Source organism: Cavia porcellus, unplaced genomic scaffold, assembly GCF_034190915.1.
Source record: "Cavia porcellus strain 051 isolate PalLab524CR breed Dunkin Hartley unplaced genomic scaffold, mCavPor4.1 scaffold_8, whole genome shotgun sequence".
NCBI lineage: Eukaryota > Metazoa > Chordata > Mammalia > Rodentia > Caviidae > Cavia > Cavia porcellus.
In genome coordinates this window covers 47,383,546-47,392,939 of record NW_026947491.1, presented here as the reverse complement: position 1 = coordinate 47,392,939, position 9,394 = coordinate 47,383,546, and the positions used below count along the sequence as shown (strand labels likewise).

The 9,394-nt window shown below is 31.8% G+C and overlaps 1 pseudogene; it reads right to left on the bottom strand.

Annotated features, from left to right (window-relative positions):
• Positions 1-5,113: 5,113 nt before the first annotated feature.
• LOC111753292 (olfactory receptor 6C75-like) lies at positions 5,114-6,019 on the bottom strand (annotated as a pseudogene).
• Between the last annotated feature and the right edge of the window lie 3,375 nt (positions 6,020-9,394).

Sequence of the window (9,394 nt, the reverse complement as noted above, 5' to 3'; positions counted from 1 at the left end):
TCACTTTCATATGAATATTTTGAGTTGTGGGATGAATCATTTGAGTTTCCATGATTTCTTATGGGGAAGTTTACTTTGATATACAAGCGCTTTGGATAACGAACAAATTATTCTTGCAAACCAAGGATGAAGTTAAATGTGTTAAGCAGAATTGCAACCCTTCCCCATTCCATTAAAATGCAAAGGAAACAAAAGAGGAAAGGGCTACTTATATTATTTAGTATAAAATAATGTGACATATTTAAAACTATGGGGAGTCAACGGGTCCAAAGTTCAGTCAAGATGATGGTTCAGCAGAACAAAGGCTACGACCTACAGGGCCCAACGGGGTTTAATTAATTCATGAAAAAGGGAGTGACTTGAGGATTAGTGACTATGAGAGCGGTGGAAAGTACTGTGATCTGGCCTAGCTGGCAAGCCTAAAAGCTGCTCTAAGATATGCAAAGAGAAGGATATGCAGAAAGACTAATATGCATAACAAAATTTAAATAACATTTAATATTTTTGGGACAGTGCTTCAGTTCTCATATGTGAACTTTTCTGCCCTGGGAAGTCATAGCCTCTTGAGGCTTGATCCCAGGTGACAGCCTTGTATCTGTGGCTCTTCATTGTGCTGTTTCAAACACGTCTTTGGGAGTTATGGAGTGGGAAAACAGCAACTGTCATCTAGCTTCAAAGATCAACACCTCAGCCCTATTTACATTGTTTAAAGCAACGCAAGTGATAAAGAAATGTCCTAGCCAATCTTTGTACATATCAGTACATGGAAATAGAGTCAGGTTTAGCCAAGGTGGATATAATTGCTCTTTGTTCAAGGAAAGTCATCCAGGTGGTCCTCTATAGTCCTCCAAAGCATAATACAAGGAGCTGGGCATGGTGAAGCATGCCTGTAATCCCAGAAACTGAGACGCTAAAGCAGGAATGCCATTGCAAGTTCGAGACCAGTCCGAGCTACAAAGTGAGCTCAGGCCCAGGCTGAACTGCATAGTGAGACCCTGTCTCTCAAAAAATGAAAAACAAACAAAGAAACCCAAAACTAAAACAACAACAACAAAACAAACAATAATTAGAAGCTGTGGAAAAAGGCCCACAAGTGTCCATTTTTGGGATCCCCTTCCATTACCTATAATGAAGCAGGCATTGTTCTTCTTTATTCCCCAAGTTAAATCACCATGGGAATATGGACCAAAGCTGATAAAAAGAATACTTATGTTATTTTAAAGTTATGCAAAGTTATCTAACAAAATGCCTATGTTATATTTGGTAGCCACTTGATCATATGGCTAAGTGGAGGCTGTATCTCACTGACACTTCTGAGTATTGTGAGAATCACTCTAGATCTTGCTAGGTTAGGAAAAGACCAACATTTAAAATTGGGATCTAGTGACATAAATAACTTAATGGTAGAATCCTTGCCACACATATATAAGGTCCTGGGTTTGAACCCAGTATCATAAGTAAAATACAGTAAAATTTGAAGTACTGTTCTACTATGTTCTTGTCATTTTCATGCCACCATAAAGTTAACACTTTTTAAGGGAAGCCTTAAGTCAAGGTTAAACTTTGTTCCTGTCATTTTTCTATTATATTTCTCTCTCCTAACTAATGGAGATTTGTTATTTATTTTGTACAGCTTCTATGATGAAATTTTATTTTCAAGATCATTTAACAGTGTAAAATATGCATTTAAACAAATTTGCATTTAACTTAATTCTTGGTTTGCAAGAATAATGTGTTCTGAAAATATGCTTGCTATGTAAAGCACTTGTATGTCAAAGCAAATTTCCTCATAAGAAATAATGAAAACTCAGATGATTTATTTTGCAACACAAAATATTCATATAAAAATGATTACAACTTTTTTTTTTTTTTTTTGTCTTTTTCCTTTTTATCGGTACTGGGGATCCAACTCACAACTGCCTGCTTGCAAGGCAGGCACTGAGCTAAATCCCCAGCCCACAACATTTTAATATAATACAAAATAATAAATGGCCAGGAGTTTAGCTCAGTAGCATAAGTGCCTGCCTGGCAATTGTGAGGTCATGAGTTCAGTCTCTGGTACAAAATAATAAAGAAAGTACAAAATATAAAGAAAAATAAGCAAATTACCTGCATTTACCTTTGTGGTAGATGTGAGGGAGACCAGAAAAAGAGAGTTACTGTGTAGGATGATTGTCACTATCATAATGGAATCATTGCTAACTATGGGCTCTTTTTATACAACTTTAACAAGAAATCTTTACAATGACCCCTACTTTTGCATTCATTTGAAGATTTTGCACCAATGTGACATTTTACTGACAAATAAGATTCATCTCCTGTACTGCTCTACTCTCATTTGAGTGGTGTTCTTCTATAAAATTTTACCCTCTTTCTCACATTCTACATATTTACCTGGCTCAAGTAAGTGATTCCTCTGATTTTTTCTGCTCCTTCTGAGCAGATGTGATCTCCTCCATAACCTTTTGCTTTAGGAGATAAATATCCACAATCCCAAAGACAGAGAGAGAGGGAAAGAGTCAGGGAGAGAGAGAAGAACGACAGAGACAATAAGAACCAGGGGCTAAGGTGTGATCAGATGACATTTGGCCTATCATACTACTTGTATTGCCAGACATTGGTTTGATCAAGTTAAAAATTTAAAAATTTCTTTGCTTGTTTTGGAGGACAATTGCAGACCAAGTTACTTGGAACTCAACATTTTAAAATATGTGATAAATTCATTTCACTATATGCTCATTAGGAAGTGCATCTTATGCAGCTTAATATGTTATAAAATTTTGATAAATTATAAACTATTACCTTTCTATAGGCATATGCTACATCATATGTCCAGCTTCAAAAATGACTAATAAACATTTATTAAATAAATGTAAAGAATGATACATAATTTGGTATTTTTGTTTTAATTTTTATTAATATATTATTTAATTATGTAATGGCCACATTCTTTGTGAAAAGTTGTTCATGTACATAATATATCATAATTCTTTTTTATTCCTTTTGCACCACCTTTCTCCATCCTTCTCCCATCTCTTGATTTCCTTCCCATTTAATCAAAACCTATCACTTTAAACAAGTTTTATGGAAACACAAGTCATATTTTTGGAGTGAGTCTCCAAATCAGGACTAATATGTTTTGGTTTTCTGTAAGATTAAACGGGACCTAATAAATATAATCTGATTTTGGGTAGTATATATTTACCTTCAGTAAAGTGACATGGTAGAACTATGATATTAACTAGATTTGATGGTTTAATGTAACCATCAGTGAAAAGAACTAATATCCTTAGTATGTTTTTATGAATGAGGTAGTACATCATTTCCATTACTATAAGGCAAGCATTTAGATAGTGTTTACTATAATGTAATACAGAATTAATGCAGATTTGGGTATTTATGGTGTCCCTGATTATAAAACAAAGTGCTAGGATTATACCTCATTTTTTTATAACTCATGTTTAAAGATACATTCTGCTTTGTTAGACTCCCAGCTTAAAAAGAAAGGGAATTATCTGCAGAAATGGTGACAGGAAACTATAGCTAAAGAGCACAAAATATGTATGGATACCTTTTACATTCTTTAGTAAATCCATAGTAAAATATCATTAGTGATTGAATGTGTTCACAAATAGGAGAAAATACAAGAAAATAGAATAAAATCAACTATCATTAATCATAATAAAAAATAGAAAAAGAATAAAGAAAAGGTTGATTATGAGAAGCATTCTTTTTGTGAAATATTAATATTATATGACAGAAATAAATCATTCCCAGAGGTTTATCAAGTAAAATAAATTAATACTTAAAGACTTCATAAGTGATCTATGTTCTGGATGCATGCAGACTAGCAAAGCACAGGTATATATAAAATTTCTAAAATGAATTCATAATGAAATATTATTAGGATGAAAAAGATTAGAAAATTAAACTGAGAGAATAAGTGATTATAGAGCGGATAAAAGACAACCATGGATGCAAATATTATGTTTCAAAAGTTACATTTACAGGAGCAGATTGAATGAATTATTTGTGAATGAGTTCAGTCACTATTATAGTATAAAAATAAAGGGATATTTAAGCTATTATTGTTAATAAATTTTACTAGCTCACTATTATAAAAGACAAATTTATTATTTCAAAGTATTAAAGGTATATTTTATTACCAAATACTTTACTGCTTGTATTAATTGTTCAAATTCAGCATTAGTGAATACAAGCCAATTACTTTATGATGTTTTTAGGATCAAGGCAGTGCATTATTTCCATTTACATAGTACTAGTGTGTAAACAGAAGATTTACTATGTGAACTTAAGCAGAACTAATTTAAACTTGATAATTTAGAATGGCTATTGTAATCAGAAAAATAAATCTCTAAAATTAAATATTACGGTTTTAATGATGTAATGTTTTATTAGAGTCTCAGCTTAAAAAGAAGGAAAATTGTCTATAGGAATGATAACAGAAATCATTAACTAAAAAGCAAGTATGTATGCATGTGTTTTGCATGTCATCCTGAATTTTCATAGTAAAGCAGCATTAGGGATGGCATATGTATGAAAAGTGGAGAAAATAAAAAAATATATATATATGGAGAACAGTTATTGCCCACCAAACTCAAAAATAAGAAAAAAGAGGAAGGAATGGAGAAAGTTTGGTTCTAGAAACATAATTCATATTTGTGAAAGGTTAATATTATATGATGGAAGAAAAATATCACTTCTCAAATTTTATAAAATGCAATAACTTACTATTATTTATTAGCTTAATAAAAGATCTGTATTCTGGGTATATACATACTAGAAATAATAGATATATATGAGTGGTCTAAAATGCATTCATGATGAAATATTGTCAGGATAAAAAATATCAGAGTTACACTGAGAGAATGAATGATTGTAGAATATGTAAGAGACAATCAAGGATGCAGGTAACTCAATTAAAGGCTAAAACTCCAGGAGACTGAATGGATACTTATGAATGAGTTCTTACTATGACAATATAAAAATAAGAGAAGATATTGAAAGGTAGCTGATATAACTATAATTTTTATTTTTAGTACATATTATGAAAGTATAAAAGCTATTGTTTCAAAGTATTAAAGACACATTTTTAATTGTCTTTTGCTGCTTGTTTCCCTTGCTTATTTCTTAGACTATAGATAAAAGGGTTCAAAACAGGTGCAACTGAAGTTATGAGTACTGCAATAACCTTGTTTAAAGAAACCCTTTCCTCAGCAGAAGGTTTAATATACATAAAAATACAGCTTCCATAAAAGATAGAAACAACAATGATGCGTGAGAAACAGGTAGAAAAAGTTTTTTTTCCACTGCTGGGTAGAAGGGATCTTCAGAATTGTTTTTATGATGTTTGCATAAGATGATATTACCAGTGTCAAAATAATCAGAAGTATGCAAATTGCTAAAACAAAATGTGCATATCCCATGATCCTTGTGTTTGTAGAGATTTTCAGAAGAGGAGAGTAGACAGAGAAAAAAAATGTTCAATATTTGTACCACAATATTCCAAAGTCTGACTCCCGACAGCCCAAGGAATTATGGTTAATATAGCAATCAAAGAGCAGTCAAACACCAGTTCCTAGGATACTCTGTGGTTCATAATGGTGGTATAATGAAGGGGCTTGCCGATGGCCACATAGCGGTCATAAGACATGACAGCAAACAAGAAAAACTCTGATATACCAAAGAAAAGGACAAAGAATAATTGTGTCCAACAAGCAACAAAGGAGATAGTTTTATCTTTAGTGACTATGCTGACCAGATATGTAGGGACACAGGTAGTTGTCAATGAGAGTTCTAAGAAGGAAAAATTTCAAAGGAAGAAATACATGGGTGTTTTGAGGTTGTGATCCGGCAATGTGAGGGGGATAATGAGAAGATTCCCGGTGACAGTCAATAAATATGTTTTTAATAGAAAAAGAAAAATTACAATTTGCCAGTTTGGATCCTTTGTGAGTCCTAGAAGAATGAATGTGGTCACCATTGTATGGCTTCTCATTTCTTCTAAATTTTTTATAATCTGGGGAGAAAATTTATGGGTAAATAGTATTCTTTGAGTAATTTCTAGTAATATGTACAATCCAGTACCTCAGGTGAAATACACATGCTTTGTTCCTATCACATTACCCAGCAGTGAAATCCTAAGCTTTATTTCACTTTTTTTTTCATTATTCTTCTGAATACTCATTTTTGAGAATCTGCATTCAGATTTTTTAAACTTTGAAATATTGGTTCAGTTATTCCTTGTTATAAGACCTTGTACATTTTGCTAGGCTGAGTTTTTTATTAATTATTTTTAGTAAAATTGATTTTTTAGTAAAAACCGATTATATCCATTGTATCACCGGTGGTTCAAGCTGCCAAATGTGACAGTCATGCATGTAGCATGTTCAAGCTAGCAGGAACATGTTAAAAGTATTGTCCAATATTTTATCTAGAGACACATCTCCTTACAGTCTTAGTGCTTCTATAGGAAAATGTTTTTAAGTTACCTTGGTTTATCCCAATGTTGAAAATAATCATGGTTTCCTTCAACAACAAAGTTTTTTTTCTTACTTTTACATTATCTTAGCTTTTCAAGAACAAATGTTTGTGATTAATCTTTTTAAAATTGTTTTTCTAATGTTATATCTGTGGTTAAATTTTGGGTTCTTTGTAGATCAAAATTTGAAATTTTTCAACAGAAAATAAATTTTGTGGATATTGGGCTCGGAAACTTTATAAATCTCAAAACTAACACACACACACACACACACACACAAATTACATTATACATATATATATATATATATATATATATATATATATATATATATGTTGTTGGAGTTTGATACAAAATTTGAAAATTCATTCATTTATTCTATTGTTTTAACTTCATGAGTAGAGTTTTCAAAGTGAGAAATAATGTACCACTAATAAATAAAGGTAATTCTTTGCACAACTGAAAAGCATGTGTACCAGTAAAGATTTTGATAAAAGCTACTGAGAAATATTTTTTTCTGGTGCTGTTCTGATATTAAAATATAGTCATTCTTTCGTGTAAGTACACTGAATCTCTAATCATGAATTATGCAAATATTTTCTTTGTTAGTCCACTTCTGAATTTAATTGGTTTAATGTCTTTCCATAAATCAGGATAGTATTGATTATTTTGCAAGCTCATAATACATAAAATAAAAAATACTTACCCTGCATTCATTTTATAGGAATTCTGTTTGTTTTTGAATCGTGAACTTTTGTTAAACAAAAATGTAACACTGAAGAATATTCCATGGCTAATGCATTTTCCAAACAACATATATTTCTTTTTTAATCTGTACATTTTGGTGCCATTTCACTCTTAGAAGAGTTTTTGTCCACTTTAAAGCCTAGAAATACTCACTATCTTACATATTTATAAATCACCCTCCCACACAAACTCTTTCATAATCAGCACACACGACGTTTTCAAACAAATGTATCTAAATTCCTTACAAATGAAGTAACTAGTATTTGAGTTCAGTCTAACTTATTCTGATAATCTAAGTTATTTGTCAGTATCAAAGTACAGTGCTAGATATTTTATTCCTTAAAAATTAAGTCACTAGCTAGTTTTCTCATATTTTTCTTGAATGAGAGTAACCTCTTTGTTTCTCATCATCATGTTTTATATTTTTTCTTTTATAACAAATATCTAATTTTCTCAGAACTGATAAGATACCTTGGATATAGTAGAAGAAAAATATACTAATTGACCATTTTCTTCATTTTTGTCATTTGGTTTAAAGACAACATAATGAAGTTAAGAGTAAGTCATAGTATCTCTAAGGAAATCTAAAATGTGTATGTTAGAAAATGGTCTAATTCTCATGGTGGAATTAAAATTATGTATAAAACTCTTTGGAGATTTTTAAGCATCTGAGTCATAGGAAGTGCTCATTCTCCATTCCAAAAGAATAATTGAGATAGTAATATTTACATCTTTCTAATGACAATTTTGTCTATAATATTCAAAACATTGGTGTTGAGGACCACAAATTCACAATGACTAATTTTGCATATTCCCTAGGGGATAATAAAATGGAAGCATGGAGTTATCAATAATATCCACTTCAGATATCCCTGACTCTTCTTAGCTACAATCATCTATACTCTCCTTGAGTCATCCAAGATTATATTCCAGGATCTTGTCCTGGAATACCATCCATGCCATTTTGAGTCTGAGTGTTTCACATAATTGGAATCTTTTGCTGACCCTGCCTATCACTGTGTAAACTTAACAAATAGTGGCTGGATGATTGGTATACAACCCATCCAGAGACACCCAGCCATACATGTATTACTAAACTTGTGCTTGTTTTTTATTTTCTCATTGTATCCTTAAGACAGACAATTGATGCTTTTCACTAAGTCTCTGATACACTGGATAGTCAAAATTAGACTGATGATATTTGTTAGGCTGAGTCATACTTATTTCTAATTCTCTCCACTCAATTCCATAGCATAAAATATTTGCATACTAATATTGGGGCCAGGTAAACATTGGTGTAAATGGCTTTAGAAAAGTTCCTAATTTACTTGCGCCACATGTTCAGAGATGGAAAACTTCCTACTCAAACCTTTGTCCCAGGGACTCTGCCAATGCTTGCAGCTCCTTTATGTGATCTAATGAGCTATACTTCTTTATTTTCCCCTCATCCCAGCCACCAGACAATAGATACTGCTACCAAGTTCCCTGTTTCAATTGTCTGAGTTCACAAGGACTTGGGAGGGCTCTTTCCTCTGTTACATAGCTCTAAACACAGCAACCAAGAGCCACTATCTCTACCAACATTTTAATTGACAAGATCTAAGGGAAGTCTTTAGAACTGCCTACAATGTGGGACTGCAGATACTGTTGTAAAATGTCTCAATATTGCTAAAACTCATTCCTGTGAACCTAAGAAAGAACCCATTAGTGTTATTTTGTTCCAGGATTCTATTTCTTAAAATTAGAAACCATAAAAGTCACATGAGGTGTGCAGATTTCAATGTAAGATCATAATAACATGACAGTTACAAAAACAATACTTCTCCAGAAGTAGATCTCAAAAGGAAGGATATATGTGAATTACTTGAAAATATGCTAAAATAATGATTCTAAGGAAACTTAGTAAGGTGCATAAGAATTTGGATAAAAATACACAAAAAATGAAAATAGGTATATATAAGTAAATCACCAAAGAGATATAAATCATAAGAAAACAACTGCCCAAAATTTTGGAACAAAGTATTTTAATGAGAAATAAACACAAAAGAGACATTCCACAAAAGATTGGAAAAAAAAGGAGAAGAAAGAATTTTGAAACTTTAAGACAAGTTTAGCAAATCAATTTGACCACACAACCAGTTAAAA